This window comes from Bubalus bubalis, chromosome 2 (genome assembly GCF_019923935.1).
Source record: "Bubalus bubalis isolate 160015118507 breed Murrah chromosome 2, NDDB_SH_1, whole genome shotgun sequence".
Taxonomy (NCBI): Eukaryota; Metazoa; Chordata; class Mammalia; order Artiodactyla; family Bovidae; genus Bubalus; species Bubalus bubalis.
This window is the reverse complement of record NC_059158.1, coordinates 140986357-141010278: the sequence shown is the minus strand read 5'-3', so window position 1 is coordinate 141010278 and position 23922 is coordinate 140986357. Positions and strand designations below refer to the sequence as shown.

The 23922-nt window shown below is 40.6% G+C and overlaps 1 protein-coding gene across 5 annotated transcripts in view; it reads right to left on the bottom strand.

Moving 5' to 3' along the window:
• The window catches only part of SPATS2L (spermatogenesis associated serine rich 2 like), a 188938-nt gene that overhangs the window by 150504 nt on the left and 14512 nt on the right, over positions 1-23922 (bottom strand). For 3 of the 5 annotated variants that reach the window (XM_006059328.4, XM_025277955.2, XM_044937008.1), the window contains one exon: positions 14083-14131. The gene's annotated coding sequence lies outside the window, so the exon portion shown is untranslated. Of the gene's footprint in view, positions 1-14082; positions 14132-14259; positions 14266-15002; positions 15025-23922 lie in introns of those variants that run through there. The other 2 variants (XM_025277956.2, XM_006059330.3) reach the window with 2 other exon arrangements.

Below are 23922 nucleotides of genomic sequence, written 5' to 3'. Positions count from 1 at the left end.
TTAGCACATGGTCTTTCTAAATCCTCCTCTTGAGACTCAATTTCCATCTGTCTTCCATCAGCCTAAACCTTGTCTGGTATCTCCTGTGTCAGGGCCGCGTGCTGGAAAGACATGGTCGCAGACCCTACACTATACACTGAAGCACCCTTTATGACAAGTACTTGGTATGAGGTAAACAGAAGACTTGGAAGAAAATTAATTTTGCATGCTTTAGGAAAAAAGGGAGGGGTGTTAAGTGCTACATTAATGTTAAAGGGATTAAAGGGAACAAATATTACTGAATGTACTTGGCATATTAAAAGTATAACGCTGAGTTTTGCCTGTGCTCTAAATCAGTGGTCATCAATCTTTTCTGGCACCAGTGGCCAGTTACATGGAAGACAACTTTTCCACAGATTGGTGGGAAGTAGTGGGGGGTGGGATGGTTTGGGGATAATTCAAACACATTACATTTATTGTGAATTTTACTTCTATTATTATTACATCAGCTCCACCTCAGATCATCAGGCATTAGATCCTAGAGTTTGGGGACCCCTGCTCTAAACACTCCCAAATGCCACCATTTAGGAATACAAAGGATCATTTTCATTGTGAGATCTAAGGTTTTCTGAAATTTCCAAAAAAAAAAAAAAACCTCAAGACCAAACACTCAGCATTTTAATAGGGCATCCAGGGAGCATGGACCAGATTCAAACACTAAAACCCACCTATTAGAAAATATCATATCGACAGTTAGCCCAAACCTAACCCCGAGGCTTTAGCGTTTCACAATCCACTGGGCCCTTTCAAATGATTATTTCATTTGATCCTCCCCACAATTTAGTCAGGTAGATGTCACCAGTCCCACTTCAGAGATGAGGAATCAGGCTCCCAGGGGTTACATGATGTGCTTGTGGCACTTAGGCAGCTAGTTCAGTAGCTGAGAATGTGGGCACTGAGGCAGACCCCCAGGTTCAAGTACAGGTCCTGATCACTGTGAACTATGTGAACTCGGGCAACGAACTTCCTTTCACTATGCTTCAATGTCTACAACCTAGAACACAGACAAACAGCGATACTACCCACCTCACAGGGACGCTGTGAGGAATAGTTAAATCGGTGCGTTAAAGAGGTTATAGAATCAGTCTGTCTGCAGGTGCCTGGCACACAGTTATCACTTAAGAACTGTTCACAAGACTCAATTCCCAGAGCTGAGGGTTTTAAGGCCAGATGAGGTATCCTTATCTTTAGCAATTACACTGCTTCTATGATTCATCATTTTATCAGTAGAGAAATTAGCAATTTCTCACCAAAGGAAACGACATGCTAAATTAAGGCAACCTTGCACTGGATATGACTCGAAAAGGAAGGAAAGGGCAAAAGTTCAAGTGTGGCTTCTTAAAAGAACCCCATTTATTTTTGTTTCCAGAAAATTACTGTATGCCATTTAAGTATTTTCAGTCATTTCAGAGCACAATGAAAGGTCAAGTTAAATGGAAGTAATATTTGCGTAGCCCATGGTGACTGTCCGGGAGTCTGTTTCCCATGGCCTGGCCCTGGGTGTGGACAATGAAGCATTTCTCTGGGCGGGCACCCCTCACCCCCAGTACTCCCCTGCACCCAGTCCACTGGAGCTCGGGCAAGACAGGAGGACAAAGATGCAGCTGGCAATGCTGGAGTGCTAAGGAAAAGAGCAATCTGCCAGGAAGAGGGCAGAGGGAATAGCACCAGCACACACTTTCTTGCTTCCAGTTTCTTGTAGCTCTGAAGACCCCAAAGGAGGCTAGAGCGCAGAGAAGTCGTGCTGGGAGGACAGACAGAGTGACCAAGACATCCAAGACACAAGCTAAAATAGCCTGCTGGAGATGCCAAAGCAGCAGAGAGCATCCTGGAAGAGAAGAGCTGGAAAAGTAGGACCAGAGGACCCAAAGGTGGGTCATAAAAGGCCACGAATGAGTGATTTCTCAATCCTCTTCAGGTAGACCTCGAGTGGGACTGGGAGATGGCCATGGTGGGGCTCTTAGCCATCATCTGTAGAGTGCAGCTGTGATGCAAGTCGAGGTTTCTTCCTAGAAATCACACCGCCTTCTAAACCATTATGTGAAACCTGCTCCTCCCGGCACAAGTGTAGTCTGGAGTGTTCAAAAGTCAAGTGCTGTGTGAAGGAACCCAATTAAGGAACTCAGGGAGTCTCTGACACAAGAATTATATGTGAAAAAGGAAATTTCACTTGAAACAGCAACATATTCAACATTAAAACACAAGTTATAGACTGTCATTCAGCTCAGAAGTCCTGCATGTCACAAGTATAAAAATAACGATAACATTCATATTGCACTTTAAAGTTTATAAAGAATTTTTTTGTAGAAGTCTGGACCACGTGGATGTTTTTTATACCCTAACAAGACATGTTCTTCATATTATTATGAGTCCCTAAGCATTCCTTTATACCACTGCAAATACTTTTTTTTTTTAATCTATAAATACTACACATAGAATTTTATCTGAAGTACTATACATAATGCCTGGAGAAGGAAATGGCAGCCCACTCCAGTACTCTTGCCTGGAAAATTTCATGGACAGAGGAGCCTGGTGGGCTACAGTCCATGGAGTTGCAAGAAGTTGGACATGACTGAGCATGCACACGCTCACTATACATAACAGGCAAATGGTGAGTTTTAGGTACTGAATCTATTCTAAAATATCTACTATTTTCCAAGAATGACTAATTAAATATAATTTACGTTAACTGAACTAGGTGTAAATATTGCAATACTCTGCACAGACCATTAAGCATTTCTCATTAAGAAGTTTCTATATTTCCAAACCCTCAGACATTCTGAAGCAGTACTACAGATGAATAATTATTTTTAAAAAGAATGTGCTAAAGGATATCCCTCAAGGGTCTTTAAAAACAGCTCTTAATAGCATAAACAGGAAGCATGCCATAAGGTAATGAAGAATGGTGGAATAAAAATGATTGTGGCCTATTTCCATAAAGAAGCATGGAAAAAAAGAAAACAAGCTAAAATTACTTCCAGCTTGCCGAGTTAAAATGAACTGTTATGTCATTAGGCAAGTGTCTTATTTACTCTTTGCCCTATATACAATAATAACATGTGCTGTTGAGAGTCAAGAGTTCACATTAGCATTTTTTAATTTAGGAAAAACAGGAAATTGTAAATCCTGAGGAACGGTTCTCCGCTTGACACAGTTGAGCATGCCTCGAGGGTGATGTGTATTTTGTACCCAATCTTTATTAAACGTTCTGTCCTTGAGACACAAAGATAACACTTCTGACCCACAATCAGCAGAGCATTCACTCTGAGGTTCTTTCTCTCAGCTCTGACAATAAATTTGTGTTGATTTACCCTCTTTTGGTCATCTGGGTTCCTATGTTACTGACAGCGTACATTTGGGAGACAGCTGCCTGGCTCTGCGAGAGAAGTTGCAGCTTGGAGAAGGGAAGTGAAGCAGAGGGCTAACCCTTGGCCTTGGCACTGAGTGCTTGCCAACTGATGTGTTAAAAGCAAGATTCTGTACAGTTGAAACTGATACCGTCAGTATGGTAAGAACTCTGCAAATGTATTTACATTCAGAAAAGTTGCGATAGCTGGATATGCTAACTTCTAGAGTCAGTTAAGCCTGCTGGAAGGTTGTATCAGTCCTTTCTATATTCCTGAGTATTTGTGTTGTTCCAAGTGTTGGTTTCTTCAAGCCCTTAATTCTCCATCATATTGGAAAATCACAGTCTATGAAATTTAGATATTGAGTCCTTGATCAGAATTAATCTGGCCTAGAGTATGTGCATGCTAAATCGCTTCAGTTGTGTCTGGCTCTGGGTGATCCTATGGATTGCAGCCCACTAGATTCCTCTGTCCATGGGATTCTCCAGGGCAGAATACTAGAGTGGGTTTCCATGCCCTCCTCCAGGAGATCTTACAAACCCAAGGATCAAGCCTGCATCTCTTATGTCTCCTGCATTGGCAGGCGGGTTCTTTGCCACTAGTGCCACCTGGGAAGCTCTGAGTATACCTGGCCCAATATCAGTATCAGTTCAGTATCAGTCAGTCACTCAGTCTTCCCCAACTCTTTGCGACCCCATGAACTGCAGCTCTCCAGGCCTCCCTGTCCATCACCAACTCCCAGAGTTTACTCAAACTCAGGTCCATTGAGTCGGAAATGCCATCTAACCATCTCATCCTCTGTCGTCCCCTTCTCCTCCCGCCTTCAATGCCTCCCAACATCAGGGTCTTTTCAAATGAGTCAGCTCTTCGCATCAGGTGGCCAAAATATTGGAGTTTCAGCTTCAACATCAGTCCTTCCAATGAACACCCAGGACTGATTTCCTTTAGGATAGACTGGTGGGATCTCTTTTCAGTCCAAGGGACTCTCAAGAGTCTTCTCCAACACCAACACCACAGTTCAAAAGCATCAATTCTTTGGCACTCAGCTTTCTTGATAGTCCAACTTTCACATCCATACATGACTACTGGAAAAACCATAGCCTTGACTAGATGGACATTTGTTGACAAAATAATGTCTCAGTTTTTTAATATGCTGTCTAGGTTGGTCATAACTTTCCTTCCAAGGAGTAAGCGTCTTTTAATTTCATGGCTGCAGTCACCATCTGCAGTGATTTTGGAGCCCCCCAAAATAAAGTCAGTCACTGTTTCCACTGTTTCCCCATCTATTTGCCATGAAGTGATGGGACCGGATGCCATGATCTTAGTTTTCTGATTGTTGAGCTTTAAACCAACTTTTTCACTCTCCTCTTTCATTTTCATCAAGAGGCTCTTTAGTTCTTCTTCACTTTCTGCCATAAGGGTGGTGTCATCTGCATATCTGAGGTTATTGATATTTCTCTGGCAATCTTGATTCCAGCTTATGTTTCCTCCAGCCCAGCATTTCTCATGATGTACTCTGCATATAAGTTAAATAAGCAGGGTGACAATATACAGCCTTGACGTACTCCTTTCCCAATTTGGAACCAGTCTATTGTTCCATGTCCAGTTCTAACTGTTGCTTCTTGACCTGCATACAGGTTTCTCAAGAGGCAGGTCAGGTGGTCTGGTATTCCCATCTCTTTCAGAATTTTCCACAGTTTATTGTGATCTACACAGTCAAAGGCTTTGCCATAGTCAATAAAGCAGAAGTAGATGTTTTTTCTGGAACTCTCTTGCTTTTTCGATGATCCAGCGGATGTTGGCAATTTGATGTCGGTTCCTCTGCCTTTTCTAAAACCAGCTTGAACAAAACTGGAAGTTGGTGGTTCACATATTGCTGAAGCCTGGCTTGGAGAATTTTGAGCATTACTTTACTAGCTTGTGAGATGAGTGCAATTGTGTGGTAGTTTGAGCATTCTTTGGCATTGCCTTTCTTTGGGATTAGAATGAAAACTGACCTTTTCCAGTCCTGTGGCCACTGCCGAGTTTTCCAAATTTGCTGGCATATTGAATGCAGCACTTTCACAGCATCATCTTTCAGGATTTGAAATAGCTCCACTGGAATTCCATCACCTCCACTAGCTTTACTTGTAGTGATACTTCCTAAGGTCCACTTGACTTCACATTCCAGGATGTTTGGCCCAATATACAAATCACCAATTTACAGATCATAGAGAAACCTGTCTGAATACATTCCTTCATTCAACAAATACTAATTGAACATTTGTTATGTATCAAGTAGTGGTCACAGCACTGGAAATACTAGTGAACAAAACTTGCACTCAGCTGGTGGTCTATCATGGGGCTAGCTGAATATATCATGCACTATTTTGCTACATCTTTGAGTAGAACAGAGAGAGAGAAGAAAGAAAGAGAACATCAGCTCATTAATCAGAGAGCAAGCTGAGAGGACAAAGCCACATCTCTTTTCACTTGTTGGTTTCCTCTCCCTAACTCTTTGTTACTCTAGGTGAGCAGCGCACGCTTCTTAATTGGCTGCCAGAGCCCTCTTCAAGCTCTCTTTTCAGAAACCTCTGCAAAAGTCTTATAAACAATTCTGCTATTCCAGAAAATGTTAATGCTCAAGGTATTTCTTTGAAAGAAAAGGAAAAAAAATTTTTTTTTTCTCAGTAGCTAGGAATGCAATTAGGCCTATACTTGGCAACTTCGTCAGTTCTCAGAGCCAAGAGATCTCAGGGTTAGGAGAATAAAGCTACCAAGATGCTTTAGCTATTGACTGTGCTGGCCCCAAATTCAAGAGTTAAAGCCCAAGAACATTTTACCCTTTTAATTTCCCATATAAGTAATTTCCAAATACCAAAGCTTAGAGGACCTAGAATGCAAAATCCTTTCCATTACTTTATTGAAAAATTACGTAGGCTGTGATTTATTGCTAATGCTGGACTTTCAAAGCATTAGTTAGGACATCTGCAAACCTTTGGACAACAGCTGCCAATACAATTTTAGCATTTCATGGGTCAGCATTTAAAATCTGACGAATAATAGATCATCCTTATAAGCTAACCAGTGTCAGGCACTGGGTTGGTAATCTATTGAGAGCTGGTTTAAAAAGTATAATCATAGACTATGTTATAACTCAGCAACTTGGGAAAATGGAGACTGGGTAAAATAATGATTGTTTTTACCACATCTCTTTGTTAAGTGGTACTCTTTCTCTAAGAAGGAACTTGTCTTTTGATTTAAAGAAATTTAACTGCGTGTTAACAACCTAAAATTTGGTCATTAACATTAAATCTATATGCTTAAAAAACAAAGAATTTCTGTTCTCTTTATAGCTATATAGTGACTGTTCCTAAGGGGACAATATCTATTTAGGACTTGCCAGGGCAATATTTGATAGCAATAATTAACTTGTTTTGGAAGATATGCATTGATTTCTCAGGGATATAAACATTTTCATCTTTTCCATTATTGGAATATTGCACGTATCTACTTGAGCCCTGATAGAACAAATGGTAAGCACTGAATACCCTTTTGGTGTGAGGGTGTGAGACAGCTATTTATGTCTGTCTAGGAATGGCTGTGATATATTCAAATATACTTTGATAGGCTCACAAGATTGGTATGATGACTTGCCTGTGGTATACAGACTCTGCACCTCTCTTACCTTATTTCCACATTCCATAAAATTTTAGGGCAAGTCAAGCTGTCAGTAAGAAGAGCATCAGCATTAGGAATGCTAAAATTGATTTAATATCTTCTTTCTAACAAGAAAGACTTCCCTGGTGGCTCAGATGGTAAAGCATCTGTCTACAATGCAGGAGACCTGGGTTCGATCCCTGGGTTGGGAAGATCCCCTGGAGAAGGAAATGCCAGTCCACTCCAGTACTACTGCCTGGAAAATCCAATAGACAGAGGAGCCTGATGGGCTATAGGCTACTCTTGCAAAGATTCGGACACGACTGAGCAACTTCACTTTCTTCTAATAAGAGGTAAAGCAGTAGCTAAAGGCAGAAATGGAGTCAAACCTTAGAGAAGTGGCCTGGGCAGGAGGACCCCTTGGGACCTTCAGAGAATTCTCAGCATCTAATGAAAGTGATTTCAAGTCCAGCGTTCACCTCAAGAAATATATGAGAAGCCCAGGCTCAATTAGGTGCATTGACATTGATTGAAAAAAACACTTGTATATACTTCCATACTTGTATTAATATTTCTCTGATTCTTTTAATTCAAATCCCTTAAAGAGAGTTGAATCATTAGTAACTATGGAAACATTAATACCAATGGTAGGCAGAAGTTGACAGGGATGCCTGATTTTCTGAGAGGGCCCAGACATGCAGAGCCAGAGATCCCAGGAATCTTGTCCATCCTCTGTGACCTCATCTCCTCACCTGAGGCTGACTGTTCAAAAGGCGATTCATCAACCCAAGTTGGATAAATTAGATTTCCCCTTCACGGAGCCTCAGATTTGGAACCATGAACCCCAGAGGGCAGAAGTCATCGGCGATCCACCACGCTGACAGCGACGCCTTAGAGGAGAGGCCACAGAGTCCAATGCTAAGACTGCAAGGCCTTCCCTGGCGGTGGCCCTTGTGCAATTCGAAGATTCCACCATCCCTTCAATTCTGTGAGTGCATGTGCATGTTCAGCGTCCGGCTCTTTGTGACCCTTTGGACCGTAGCCCACCAGGCGCCTCTGTCCGTGGGATTTTTCAGGCAAGAATACTGGAGTGGGTTGTCATTTCCTCCTCCAGGGGATCTTCCCAACCCAGAGATGGAACCTGCAACTCCTGTGTCTCCTGCACTCGCAGGCAGATTCTTTATCACTGCACTACCTAGGAAGTCCCTTCAATCCTATAGGTACCCCTAATAAAACAATTCAAAAATAAGTATATTTTGGTTTAAGCTAGCCAGTCAGTTTCTGTAGCTTCCAATAAAAAGAGCTCTGTAAGTTAAAGATGTCAGCACTTTAATAAGAAGTTATAAATGTTGCTAAGTCGTGTCCGACTCTTTGTGACCCCCTGGACTGTAGCCTGCCAAGCTCCTCTGTCCATGGGATTCTCCAGGCAAGAATACTGGAGTGGGTTGCCATGCCCTCCTCCAGGGGATCTTCCCTACCCAGGGATCGAACCCATGTCTCCTGCATCTCCTGCATTGGTAGGCAGGTTCTTTACCGCTAGTGCTACCTGGAAAGCCTGAAATAGAAGGGACAGGACCATAATTCCTTCTGTTCGAAGGAAACTCCATTTTAAAGAGGCTCTCATATGTGATCCCTGTGCCAGGTCAGGGAAGGGTTGCTATCACAGCCCTCATGATAGAGAAAAGGCAAAGACAGCTCAGGGAGGATCCCGCCTCTGTGCTGTGGCCTGGCTGCTGGCTACTGGCAGAACCAGGCTCAGAATCAGGTCTCCTGACTGCTGGTCAAGCACCCTGTCCACTGCACCTTGGTAGGTATGCATAGATGTAACCATAAAGGAATCTTAAAGGGAATATAAACGAAACAGAAAAACAGAGCCATTCTGAGTATACACCTCTTTTCATTTTCTCCTACCCAACTGCAAGCCAAGGGCTTGGGGAAAGTCTTAATAAAGTAAAATATATAAACCCTTGCCTTACTGTTGATATTTACCAGTAAAAAAAATTAAGGCTAAGAAGTGCATCTTTTAGATATGGACAGCAAGTTTACTCTATTCTACACATTTTAACAGTTGGCAAGGAGTAGCCTTTGAACTGCATGACAGTGAAGTTCAAGGTATTTTCATCCTAGATGTTGGAACAAAAACGTTTCCTTGTTTGTTTACAATTCATATATATATGTTATTGTACTAACATGTTATATATCTTATAAAACATGATTAAAATAGAAAAGAATGACAGAATTGATGTACTATTTTGCTAACTATGATGTCTCAAAACAACATACTCAGGACAAGGTTCAAGATTAACCACAGTGGATGTAAATCTATACATCTTTCAGATAATTTAGAATTTTGGTGGTCAGTTTCTTGCCAGATCTGATTCAACTGATCATGGTCATTACCTCATACCGGGGCCAACAAAGTTCATGTTAAACTTTGCCATTTTCTTGCGTGCAAATTTAAAATTATTTTCAATTTATGGGAATTCTTTGCAGACTCTATTTAAGACAGTTTGTGAGGGTTTGTTAAAAGTAAAACATTGAATTTGTAAATCCAGGTGACCAGGTATGATATATTCCATACAATAACCAAGGCAGATGAGCCAGAGGGGAAGCCACTGTGAAGAGGAGGTCTTGCCTCCCTCCCTCCAGATGATACTCGAACATCTGACACGTGGACTCAGCAAGGATGCCAGTGTCAATACAGTTACCTGTTATCATAATGTTTCATGATAATGAGATGAAAGTAAACGCAAGTTCTAATCAATTTCCTTCTCAACCAAATGGATCTTCTCAAGAGCTCCCTGGGGTGCATATTCTACTTTAGAGGCCACTTTGCCAGGCAGGGAGGCAGTAGTTTACTTCTAGAGCCACTTATAACCACAGGAATCTCTTGGCCTAAAACTATGCAGGACAAGGATAAACCAACCTGGGTTGGAGAGAGTTTATTCTGCCTTTTTTAAAAACTTTTAAAATTATGAACTCTAACCTACAACCAGAAAAGCAGATAAAACATTAATGTAATTAATATAAATATAATTAACATTATATATATAATGTTCCCTGGTGGCTCAAATGGTAAAGCGTCTGCCTACAATGCGGGAGACCCAGGTTCAATCTCTGGGTGGGGAAGATCTCCTGGAGAAGGAAATCGTAATCCACTCCAGTATTCTTGCCTGGAAAATCCCATGGACCGTGAAGCCTGGTAGGCTACAGGCCATGGGGTCACAAAGAGTTTTTATATATATATATATATATAAATAATACAGTGTTTTACCCATGCAACTATGTGTGTATGCTCAGCCACTCAGATGTGTCTGACTCTTTGTTACCTTATGGACTGTAGCCTGCCAGGTTCCTCTGTCCATGGACTTCTCCAGGTGAGGATACTGGAGTGGGTTGCCATTTCCTCCCCCAAGGGAATCTTCCTGATCCAGGGATTGAACCTGTGTCTCCCGCTTCTCCTACATTGTCAGGGAAATTCTTTACTACTGACCTGGGAAGACCACGCACCTACAAGCTCCAGTCAAAACCCAGAACATTGCCAGGACTCACAGGAGTCCCACAGCTCTTCTGTCTTCCCCAGCACACTCTCCTTTAGAAGGGATTTGTTCAGCAGTAAATTCCTGGTCACTTTTGTCCATGCCCTTTAGCAACAGAGTGTAGTTTTTGTCTGTTTTCACACTTTGCACAAGTGAAATAAGATTGCTATGTAGTATTCTGTATCTTCTTTCTTTCAACATTATGTCTTAGGATGTATCCCTGTTATTGTGTGTAGCTCCAAGTTTTCTTTTTTCATTGCTGTATAATATTCCATCCTATAATTATAGAAATCATAACTTCTTATTATTACTGCATGGTTTATTCATCTGTTCTACAACTGATGGCTATTCTGTGTTTCTAAGTTGAGATGAATATAAGTAATGCTGCTAAGAACAACTTACACATCTCTGGATATATGTGAGTGCACATTTCTCTAGCATATACACACAAGTGCACACCTGTGCATGCATGAGAGTAGAACTGCTGGACCAACCTTAGTTTCTGGGGGGAAAAAAAAACTTAAGAAAGGTAATTCTGGTGAATCACTTGGCAATCAATTTTAAAATAAACTCTTATGTAGCCATGAGGAAATCTCATTAAATTACTAGATTTATCTTTCCCTAGACTTTTACTCCTACACACTGATTAAATTTGAACTAAGACATTAAATGCATTTAACTGTTAAAAAATAGTATGAAAGTTTCCAATGAATTTACTGAAGTCAATTCCCCCAAGCCTCCTCTCCCCACCACATATATTTTTTACATATCATAACTGTATTTTTCATTTTAATGAGGACCAGTATTGTGCCTACTGAGAGAACAAAATGTTCATTCAAATTTTAAAGCAATTTTACACCAAAAGGTTTCATATTGATCAAGCATGGAAAGCCAAAAATGTTAATCCTAAGCTAAACTGAGGTGTACAAATACAAACAACAGAGATTAATTTCAACCTCAGAGTCCCCAATGTATCATTACCATCATGAGTGATCCCCAAATGGATGACATAAATGGGACAAACTTGGATGACAATATTGTGGCACCAGCAAATCTGCCCATCAGTCTCCTACTGTCTTATGAACAATAAACATAATAAGTAGCATCTATCATAGTGCCAGGGACTGTCTGCATGTTAGTTCATACATGCAATGCCTTTTCAAGCCTTAAAACAACCCTATGAGGTAGGTACTGTTATTCCTCCCATTTACAAAATGAAACCGAAATACAGGGAAAGCAACTTGGCCCAGATCCCATGGCTGTAAATAGTTGAGCTGGGAATCAAAACCAGTTCCTGGTGCCTCACTTCATATTCTACTGCCTGGCAACATGTTAGTTTTGTTATTGTCATTGTTATAATTTTGATAACAACAAGAACAATTCTTTAAGACCATAGCAAATGTGTGAACCATAGGGGGGAAAAAATCTATGTATGCTTGTTTTTATTGGAAAATTCTGTGAAAATGATTATAACCAAGCAACTCTAATTCTGGGAGAACTAATTAAGAAATGAATTAAGGGATTCAATGGATACCCAAATTAGTCATTAGAGCTTGAAGATCTGGAGTTCTGGTCTAAATCCAGCTTTGGCACTTGCATCCAAAATAAACATGACCAGATAAGTACCACAGATCACAATTAAAATGGATTTATATGGCTTATGCATCCACATGGGAGAGGTCGCTTCCTAATTGAATTCGGACACCTCTTCAGTTACTGTGGGTTTCATTTGCCATCTCTCTGTTCTTTTGTAACTGCCGGCAATAGGATTAGGCTGAGGGAGAAATCATTTCCATCAGTGATGTCTGCAGAATGAACATAAAAAGATAGAAGTAAAGCCTCTGAACTATAATTAGAAAATTCCTTAAGTGTGCTCATGTGACATGTTTCAGACTGTGACCAATTGGCAAGATGAGTTACAGAACGGATGCCCAATGTCACTGTTCTGGGATAAGCAGCCAGTAACACTAGTGTTCCAACATGAGACTAGAGTGATCTTTTGCAGGCCAAAACATTTCTGCTTTCTACCTCTAATATAATTAGTGACAGACAGCTGGAGGCATCTCATTCTCCTGACAAAAATATGATCAGAATTGTTTTCAATTGGTACATCTTTCCATCAAGCTGCTTGTTGCCTTCAAGCAGAATAATCAGTTTCTGATTATTTGGTACATTCCAAGAAAACAGGAATTGATTGTGCCCTTGCTTGTCTGATGGGGAGAAGGCTGCCAGAAATTTACATAGTAACTCTTGAGTTGCCTAAGGGAAAGAAAAACTAAAGTGTGTGTGTGTGTGTGTGACACAGAGAGGGAGAGAGAGAAAAATCAGTCAGTAGTTTCCATAATAATTCCCTTTGAACAACAATAAAGAAAATGTTTTTATGGTGATTCAGATTTCAGATATGAGGAAGTAAAATATTCTATTCCATTAATGGAAGACAACCAACTCCCACCAATGTTAATGACTCTTTTCCAAAAAGTTACAATCATCTTACTCCTGAAGTTTCAGGGTTTTAGAAAAAGAATCAAGCTTAAGTATTCATGGAGACATTCACGTGCAATAAGACCTCTTTATTTTGGAATACTTCAATTTGGAATTTATAATCATTTGACAGGTTCTATCAGAGATGATCTTTTCACAATGAATATATGGCTTGCTAAGCAAATTACTTTAAACAAGCAAGACTGCTGGTGGAGAAAATGAAAATATTTCAGGGAAAGTATGTGGAATAAAAAAAAAAACATGCTTTCCCCTCCAGAAAATACTTGTTATGAGCCCATTCAAATATCAATAACTAATAATAATAATTGCCATTGAATTGAATGTCAATCTTATGCAGTCCACTTTACACAAATCCCAACAACTCTTGCAGAGATGGGTATAATTAGCTTCATATTAGAGAGGATGAAACTGAGGCTCAGAGAGGCTGGGGACATGCAGAGACACTACAGTTACTAGGCAGCAGAAGAGAATGCAAAGCCAGGTTGTCTGGCTCAAAAGGCTGTGTCCTTCCACTCCAAGTCAACACTGAGTGAGCACTGAAGACTGCAAACCAGACTTCTAGATTCAGGGAACCAAGCTTTTCAACAACACCAAACATGGTTTATCAGTGCAAGGAGGGAAAACCAAGTAGTTTGGCTCCAGAGCCTGCCTCTCTTAACTATAATTCCTTTCTACAACACAAGGATCTCTAAAAGACTTTTCCCCCTGGCACTCTGAAGTATTTTACATGCATGAAACTACACTACAGAACCGGTGAGGCAGGTGGAGAAGGTGCACGTGGGTGGGGCAGCAGTGCTTCCGGTCCTCTGTTGCTCTCCCCCACGGCCCTCTTCCCACCCCAGCACCAGCAACTTGGCCTTTCAGCTTGCGAACCCATACATAAGCATTCTGGTGCTAAAACCCTGGAATATTGACAGGCTATGACAAAACCCCTGGGAATCAGCGACAGGTGCAGAGGCAGCCGGCCATGTGGGCAGGAGGAGGACACAGAGAAGGGAGGGACTACCTTTGCTTACCTGGGAATCCACGGAGATAGTCCTGAAAGTGGCCAGGGTCTGGAGTGCTCTGGGGGGAAAAAAAGAAATTTGGGAAATCAGATCTCACGTTTCAAAGCCACACTGCTCATCTTCCTCACACTCACATCCAAGCTCAGGCTGTCTTCCCTGTGACTTAAAACTGTGTGGGTGGGGTACCTCTCTGTGCCTCAGTCTACTCAACTGTAAAATGGAGGATAATAATAGCAGCTTCCTCACAGAGATGTTGGCAAGACCGGATAGTATATAATTTGTGCAATGAATTTACTATTCACAGCAGTGATATTTTAATAATAACAAAAGCTAACATTTATTGCTTGGTATTGTTCCAGGGCTTCCATGAGTTAAGTCTACAATACTCTGAAAGAAAGTGAAAGTGTCAGTCGCTCATTGGTGTCTGACTCTGCCATTCTATGGACTATAGCCTGCCAGGGCCCTCTGTCCATGGGATTCGCCAAGCAAGAATACTGGAGTAGGTTGCCATGCCCTTCTCCAGGAGATCTTCCCAGCCCAGGGATCAAACCTGGGTCTCCTGCAATGCAGGCAGATCCTTTACCTTCTGAGCCACCAGGGAAGCCAATACTCTGAGATAACCACTTTTGCCGCTGGCATTGTGCAGATAAAGAAAATGAGGCACTGAAAGTTGAAAGCAGCTGTCTTATAAAAATATACAGGACTAGTGATAGAGCTGGGATTCTGTGACCATCTGACCACAGGGCCTGGACTCGAAACCACAGGGATATCCTGCCTAATTTATCACAAATAGATGTTAGTTATTATTGTTTCTATGATAGTCTCCTTTCCAAAAGATAGCCTGTAATATCCATACAAGCCCAGCTAGTAACCACTTAAGGCATTAGAGACAGCTGCTGGGCTGGTTAGTCAACCAGGCAAACACTCACTAAGTCCACAATCTCTCCAAGCCTTCCCTGAGAATCCCTCTGCATCCGTTGCTCTGTTAAGCTCCGCGTGGGGCTTCAAAAGCTCTGGTCACTGATCCCGCAAAGTCAGCTCAACCTCCCTGAAACAACCAGAGAAAGATGACAGGAGCGAGAGCCGGGAAGGACGGGACAAGACTTCAGGACGCCGGATGCTGGGCCTGGCTTGGTGCCAACTCTCTGGGTGACCTTCCCCAAGTCAGCTGACTGCTCCGGGTTTCATCTTTAAGTGAGAGGACTGACTGAGAGGCTCTTTTAAGCTCTGAGATTCTAATCCACAATTCTATTCTGACTCTCTTTCAATCGGACTAACTTATCCTTCCAACAGTCCATTTCTGAGAGAATATATTGTAACCCTTCATTTTGCTAACATGCTGACTGAACACAATGCCAGACGCTATGAATGTGCCCGGGATATCAACACAAGACAAAGCTTACACTTTGTGATGAGCTCTGAGAGCCTGGTGAAGTCTCAGGAAATCCTGGCAATCGGAAAACCAGGGAAGAGCGCAGCCCTTAGGACAACTGCGCATGCCGGGTGGGCCCCCATTTGTGGTGGGGCCCCGAACAACTCTGAGCCAATCTTAGGTCCCCGGGTCCTGGTGTCCCAGGTGCCCAGCAGTCTGGGAAGAGGGTGCTGTGCTAAGCCGATGGGGTAGATAAGAATGTGAAAAATAAGGCAGAACCCAGACAACAAGGGAGATGCTTGAGTTGAGGGTTAGGTTTGTTTTCTGAAAGCAACAGTGTTGTGTACAATAAACCAAAGAGATGAGAACTCAGCTGGCACTTGACTTTCTTCTTCAACTACTTGACTTTCTTCACTTTAATAAAGTATACCAACGGTCATTTCGATAGCAATCTTTTCTTTTACGTATGTGTGTGTCTGTGCTCATGCACGCCTGCTTCTTTGAGAAACATTTACCTTGACACAAGATGCTACCGACTTTATTTAAAGATCAGTTCATCACACTTAAGATATATTTGCTTTTACAGAAGCTCCTTGGAGGGAAATCATTCAGTGAGTATAACACTTCCATTAAAAAGAAATTGATTTTAAAATGTGCTTTTTCAAACTTCTGACAAAAACAATTCTTTGATTTTCTTTATGTACCACAAAAGGCAAAGATTGTTGTGTGGACTCTGTAATAAATAACATGAGTTGTCAAACAAAATAGTAAACATTTATAGATTTAATTTTTAATAAAGACTTTTAAATATAACCCAAAATGTCCATCAATCTTTGACATGGGAGGAAGTAGCATTTTGGTAAACTCCATCTCCTACCACAACAGAAGTGGCAGAAGATGTTTATGGTCCTTAGAGAGGGTAATGATGGTATTCTTTACAGGATGGTCAAATATTTGCAGCATATAATTTTAGAAGGCACAAAAGTTAGAACATAAAATATATTATTCTGACAAGCATTTAGGGAATGGATACATTGTCTTTGCTATGTCTCTACCAAAGTACCCAGTGCATGGGAATCTACAGAGAATTTAGTACCTAAATTGGCTCTGAAAAAGGTTCTAAAAATGCTTTAAGCAATGGCAACTGTTGTTAAAGAACATGAATACACTTCAAGGATGACAACTCTGAAGAACAATACTCTCTAAGATATATAAATTATAGCTTTCTTTAGCTTGGAGAAGGAAATGGCAACCCACTCCAGTATTTTTGCCTGGAGAATCCCATGGACGGAGGAGCCTGGTGGGCTACAGTCCACGGGGTCGCAAAGAGTCAGACACGACTGAGCGACTTCACTTTCACTAGCTTAGAAAGAAAAATAAAATTTAGTACTGATTATTCTTGGGGTGAAGAATTATGAGTGATTTTTTTCTTATCATTTTGTCTGCTTTCCAAGCTTCCTATAATGAACATGTGTAACTTTAACAATTAAAAAAAAAAAATCTTTTTTCATTCTCAAGACACCTGGTGAAAAAAATGAAAAGGCTTTGGAATCAGACTAACTTGGGTTAAAATCCCTGCTTATACCCGTTCTAGCTTGGTGCCCTCAGATAAGTTATTCAGCAGTTGAATGAACATGAAATGGAAATAATAATACATGCATTAAAGCATCATTTTACTATGAGAGATGAGATGTTGTAAGTGCTTAGCACAGAGTAGGAGCCCAAGAAATGACAGTCACTCTTCTATTCACAGTACAGGCAAGAGAAGCTCAATTTTCTGAAAACAGTAAATACATTTGATGATGTTTATATTGATGCTTCAGGCCATTTGTTTACAGAAACACTGAACTTTTAATAGGTAATTTTCAGAACGCATCTAACAATTAAAAGTTCCAAGAAAGAGTAAGGTAAGAGGCTTTCACCTTACTCTCCCTTCCATCACGATGATTAGATTCCAACAATCTGAGACTCTTGGGTTCATTAGTATTTGCCACTTTGTGGGTATGTTCAGAAATCCTCTGACTGGGACAGAAGATGGGACAGTGTGTTCAGGTGAACCCTTTAGAGCAAAGAGAAAGAAAGCATACCTATCACAATCAAGATCTTATCCATACTGTCATTCCTTATGATGAAAATGAGGGAGAAGACAGAGATTTTCTGTGTGTTTTTTTTTAAGGGTATATTTGTGGATTATTTTCAGCCTATTTATGTGAAAGTAGTTCAATCAAGTAGGTTTATGATAAACTATATACACTTAACAAAAGAAGTCAAATGGGCCTTAGGAAGCATCACTATGAATAAAGCTAGTGGAGGTGACAGAATTCCAGTTGAGCTATTTCAGATCCCAAAAGACGCTGCTGCTACAGTGCCGCTTCCAATATGGCAGCAAATTTGGAAAACTCAGCAGTGGCCACAGGACTGGAAAATGTCAGTATTCATTCCAATCCCAAAGAAAGGCAATGCCAAAGAATGCTCAAACTACCGTGCAATTGCACTCATCTCACACGCTAACAAAGTAAAGTCATGCTCAAAATTCTCCAAGCCAGGCTTCAATAGTACATGAACCGTGAACTTCCAGATGTTCAAGCTGGATTTAGAAAAGGCAGAGGAACCAGACATCAAATTGCCAACATCTGTTGAATCATCAAAAAAGCAAGAGAGTTCCAGAAAAACATCTACTTCTGCTTTACTGACTACACCAAAGCATTTGACTGTGTGGATTACAACAAACTGTGGAAAATTCTTCAAGAGATGGGAATTCCAGACCACCTTAACTGCCCCCTGAGAAATCTGTATGCAGGTCAAGTAGCAACAGTTACAACCAGACATGGAACAATAGACTGGTTCCAAATAGGGAAAGGAGTACATCAAGGTTGTATATTATCACCCTGTTTATTTAACTTGTATGCAGAGTACATCATGAGAAATGCTGGGCTGGAAGAAGCAAAAGCTGGAATCAAGATTGCTGGGAGAAATATCAATAACCTCAGATTTACAGATGACACCACCCTTACAGCAGAAAGCAAAGAACTAAAGAGCCTCTTGATGAAAGTGAAAGAGGAGAGTGAAAAAGCTGGCTTAAAATTCAACATTCAAAAAACTAAGATCATAGTGTCTGATCCCATCACTTCATGGCAAATAGATCGACAAAAAATGGAAACAGTGACAGGCTTTATTTTCTTGGGCTCCAAAATCACTGCAAATGGTGACTGCAGCCATGAAATTAAAAGACGCTTGCTCCTTGGAAGAAAAGCTATGACCAACTTAGACAGCATATTAAAAAGCAGAGACATTACTTTGCTGACAAAGTTCTGTCTAGTCAAAATTATTGTTTTTCCAGTAGTCATGTATGGATATAACAGTTGTACTATAAAGAAAGCTGAGCGCCAAAGAATTGATGCTTTTGGACTGTGGTGTTGGAGAAGACTCTTGAGAGTCCCTTGGACTGCAAGGAGATCAAACCAGTCAATCCTAAAAGAAATCAGTCCTGAATATTCTTTGGAAGGACTGATGCTAAAGCCGTCCAATACGTTGGCCACCTGATGTGAAGAACTGACCCATTGGAAAAGATCCTGATGCTGGGAAAGATTGAAGACAGGAGGAGTAGAGGACAACAGAGGATAAGATGGTTGAATGGCATCAATGACTCAAAGGACACGAGTTTGAGCAGTTCCGGTGGGTGGTGATGGACAGGGAAGCCTGGCATGCTGCAGTCCACGGGGTCGAAAAGAGTTGGACATGACTGAGAGACTGAACTAAAATGAACAAAATAAGGCTGGTAGGGATATGCTGCCCTTGGATATATGTTGCTGTACCTTCACTACAGCAAGAAATATTGATTTAACTGGCTTTACTATCAAATCAAGTATTTGTTGACAGGTGGAAATGAACAGTATAGAGGAAAAGCTTGATATAGAGGTCAAGTCCCATTTCAACTCACTCCAAGGGACTATTCAAAGTCTTCTTTTGCATTGAAATTGTGTTCTAATGATGTTTGCTTCAGTCACAGATAACAGGAATTTTCATTATAATGGGATTTGTTACATAAATGAATGTTGGTATAGATTTTTATGTAGCACAATTTATTACAGAAAATACAGCTCAAAAAAAAAAAATCATTACGCACTTAACTTCTCCCTTTCTCTCAACCCTGGAGACATATTTTGTTTTCTACCTGAGGTGTGAACTGTTCTCTCCTTTTCAATGTTTAATTCCTTTCTGTTCCTCTCAGAGTACCCAGTACAGAGCAGACACTCAAGAAATAGCTGATGAAGAAATGAGATGAATGAAATGCAGTAGCAAAGCAAATAAGGGAAATTTAGAATAGTTGATGCTTGGGGCTGGTGCACTGGGACGACCCAGAGGGATGGAATGGGGAGGGAGGAGGGAGGAGGGTTCAGGATGGGGAACACATGTAAACCTGTGGCGGATTCATTTTGATATTTGGCAAATCTAATACAGTTATGTAAAGTTTAAAAATAAAATAAAATTAAAAAAAAAAAAAAAAAAAAAAAAAAGGAGAAACGGCTTCCCAGGTGGCGCTAGTGGTAAAGAACCGGCCTGCCAATGCAGGAGACAGAAGAGATGCAGGTTAGATCCCTGGGTCAGGAAGATTCCCTGGAGGAGGGCATGGAGAATCCCATGGACAGAGGAGACTGGTGGGCTACAGTCCATAGGTTTGCAAAGAGTCGGACATGATTGAAGCAACTTAGCAGGCACACGCATAGAAGGAGAAACAAAATTTCAAAACCAGTTCAAGATGAGTACAGCAAGCAGGGTTAGCCATTCCCAGGTAGCAGGTCCTTCATGGATTTTTTTTTATAAAACATCTAGCACTTGGCTCACACCACTCCCCTGTCCCCCATCCCTGAGGAATGCCACAGAGACACTTCAGTCATTATAGACCTGAAACACATTCATAAGACATGAGCTCAAACTGGTGGCCAATAAACCAATCCTGTCCTTCTAAAGGACTGAGAGAAAGGGTCACCACGACCAGCCGGGAGGCAAGAAAGGGCAGGGAGGTTAGCCTGAAACATCCCAGGGAAAGGGAGTAAGTGCAGCCCCACAGGTGAGATGGACTCTCTGGCAGCCAGACACAGAAGCAGTTTCTGAGCCCTTGCCAACATTACCAGGGCTGCAGGGGAACCACGGGAGACTTCAGAAAAGTGTGTGTGATGTCCAGTGTCAAAATTCCTAACTTCTTCTCTTTCCTTCTCCCCTTTGGCAAAATGATTGCTTTAATAATCAAAGAGCTGCTTATAATTATTTATAATGCAACCCTGTTGGAATGTTTTCCTATCTGATATCTTTTCTATAAATCTTTTTTATTGAAAGCTAAAATAATGCATCAAACATACAAGTTTTGCTTCTATCTTGAAACAACACAGCAGACTTAAATGCCTGTTTTTATAAAGGTCTATATTGTGTTCAAAGGAACCACCTACTGATGCCAAGGCCTCCTTCCTTCATCAGAGGGATGTGCCATGGGATTGAGCATTCAAGCTCTGAGAGATGCCATGCTCGTTGGGCACCAGGTGCTTCCTGGGCAAGCATGGAGCCTATCCCTATATTATTGCAAAATGTATAAGCAAAGAGTTAGGAGACTCAAGTGAGGTTAGCACCAGGAATGGTATATTTTTACAAATATTCCCATTATTCATTTGAAAATATTTAAAATGGTAAACTGGCTTCTCCTTGGGAGGCAGGACCTGTAACTATTAATTTGTAACTTGGGAGCTAATCATCAGAGCACTTTTGAGTTAACCCATTGGTTGGTTCAATGCATTTAATCCTCCCTATGACCTTTGACTGTGCAGGAATCATTATCTCTGTGCGAGAGCAGAGGGAGCCAAGGCTCAGAGGCAGTAAAGCACTTAGCCCAGCGTTACATAGCTACCGAGGGCTGGATGAAGCCACATCTCAGATCCAATCCGCAGATCCAGAGTCCATCCTCTGTCCACAGTTGTAACTGCTCACTAGTTGTGCAGAGAGCCCACACTCAACTCGCAGGCCCTTCCCACCTGCTACCCGACCAGGGGCAACATACTCTCCACAGCCTGAGCTGGTGGTCATGCTGTGTCAAGATGCAAAACCTTCTTAGTTCTTGGGCTATGAGGGACACTCTTTCTCCCCTGCAGGAACTAAAATGATCTGAAGGGAAACTGAAACAATTATAAGGCAAGTGTGTGTAAGCTCAAGGACTATGAAAATTCAAGAACTCAGAAACCAAAGGTAGCTTTCTTGACTAGACAAGAGCTGGTTATAAACTCAGCAACAAAGTACCTCTTCGATATGAAATATTACTACCGGGGCATTTTTTTCTCTTTCATTTTTCACTAAGAACTGATACCTACAAAATGACAAGCCAGGATTACCCTATTAAAAGACAACTTCAATTGCTCCTTTGTTCTAAGAAACTGTGTGTTAGGTACTGACTGGCAATACTTTCTACCTTGATCTTCGTATTAATTATGCATTTTTCCTACAAAAATTGACTGCCACACTACACACTGTAAGTCAGATTTGAGAGCTGCCAAGATAAATGTTCCGAATGGCTGACTTTTTAAAGACAACCTGTCAGTTCACCAAATAATTCTTTGGAGGTTTGTCCCAGCACTTTTATGTCTCCCTTATACCTATACTTATACCTATAGCAATTGTTTTGGCTCTTTCCTGATATATCATCTTACAATTAAGGCTAAAGATTTTTCCTTTCAACCCTTAATATACAAGTAATGAAACTTATAATCCCTTTTGACAGCATCCATTTACTTTGGCTGTTATTGTTTAATTCCTATACTGATGTGTGTGAAATACTCAGATTGCTAGGGAGGTAAGCAATTCCGGCCTAGCCCATCCAACTAAAACAAAGACGATTTCTGTATTTTTTGACTAAATAAATGTTTTCTTCCTCAAGGTTTGCTTCATCAAATAATCACACCAATGTTTTATTTCCTTTAGTTAACACTTTATTTTAATGAGGCTTGATTCCAAAACATATAAGAACATACGCACATGGGAGGTGCTATATTGAGCAAGCTCAGAGTTCCAGCCAAGTGTCCTATCTTTTATGTGGCACCAAGTAACATTTAGTGAAAAACACAATGGTAACTATTCATCCCGCCAGCCTTAAAAAGATAGGCATGAGCTGCCTGCCAGAATGGAAAGGCTTAAGCTTTGAAATCAGACAGCTGGCTTCACACACCATCTCCACCACCACTGTCTCTGTGACCTTGGGCAAGCTGCTTGTCTCCCATCAGAGGGTTTTCATCCAAAAACTGGGGTAACAGATGTACTTCAACGGGGTTATGGAAGAGTTAAATGAGAATTTTGAGATAAAAAAATCCCTAGCATATCACCTGGCACATTAGCAGATACTAAAGAACTGTTCGTTTTTTTCTGCTTCTCTGTAAAATGCCATTAGTAATTCATTTTGTTGTCTATGCACAGAAATGAATGTAAAGGATATTAACTGTGGCGCTCTTCGTGACAGCAAAGAACTGGAAATGGTCTAAGCATAGAGAAATGATTACATTAAGGTATATTCATGTATTGAAATATATGCAGTCATTCCAAATACTTCTCAAGTAATGTTTTTTGACAAGAGAAATTGCTACTAGAAAATAAAGTGAGGACAAGAGACAAGAAAACCTGTATAATAACAATAGCTCACACTTACTGAGCATTTACTACGAGGCATGTACCATGCTAAGTATTTTATATGTATTATTTTATTAATTCTTATACAATAAACCTAGTAGAGGAATACTATTATTATCCTCATTTTATAGAAGTAGAAATGGAAGTTTTGATAGTTTAAGCAATTTACAGTCACGACATAAGTAGTATAGCCAGGTCTAAAATTTCAAATTGTCTGATTCCAAGCCATTTTTAAGTCATACTGACTGTTCAGTACAAACTTCTCAGGTCCACCACGAAGCTAATTTAAACACACACACACACACACACACACACACACACACAATGTATGCACATACTCACAACCACACATGAATGCATATCTGAAAGGAAAATATACCAGGTGCTAACAAAGATGATCTCTTGGTGGTGAAATTTTAGCTGACTTAATTCTTTTACCCACTTCAGTATTTTTTCCAAATTCAATGATATGCAATTATTTTTATAGTCAGAAAAAAAGTTTTTTTGCAAAAAAACAAAAAACTTGTTGAAAGTATTTTGTAAAATATAAAGCACTACCAAAGAGCAGTATTTCTAGGAAGCAAGAGTTTATTTCTTTTTATTGCAGGTTTGAATTCCTCGGTGCTACTGTTCTTTCACATTATTTCTTTCCATTGAGTCCAAGGTAAAAAGCATGTAGAAGACTATTTTGTACACAAAGAAAACAAAATACAGTACACAAATATTGTTTGTATATTTGACATTTGATATTAATGTAAAAGTCAAAGAGTTTGTGTAGTGGGTGGCAGGGGGTGGGGAACTTTTTCAAATAATAC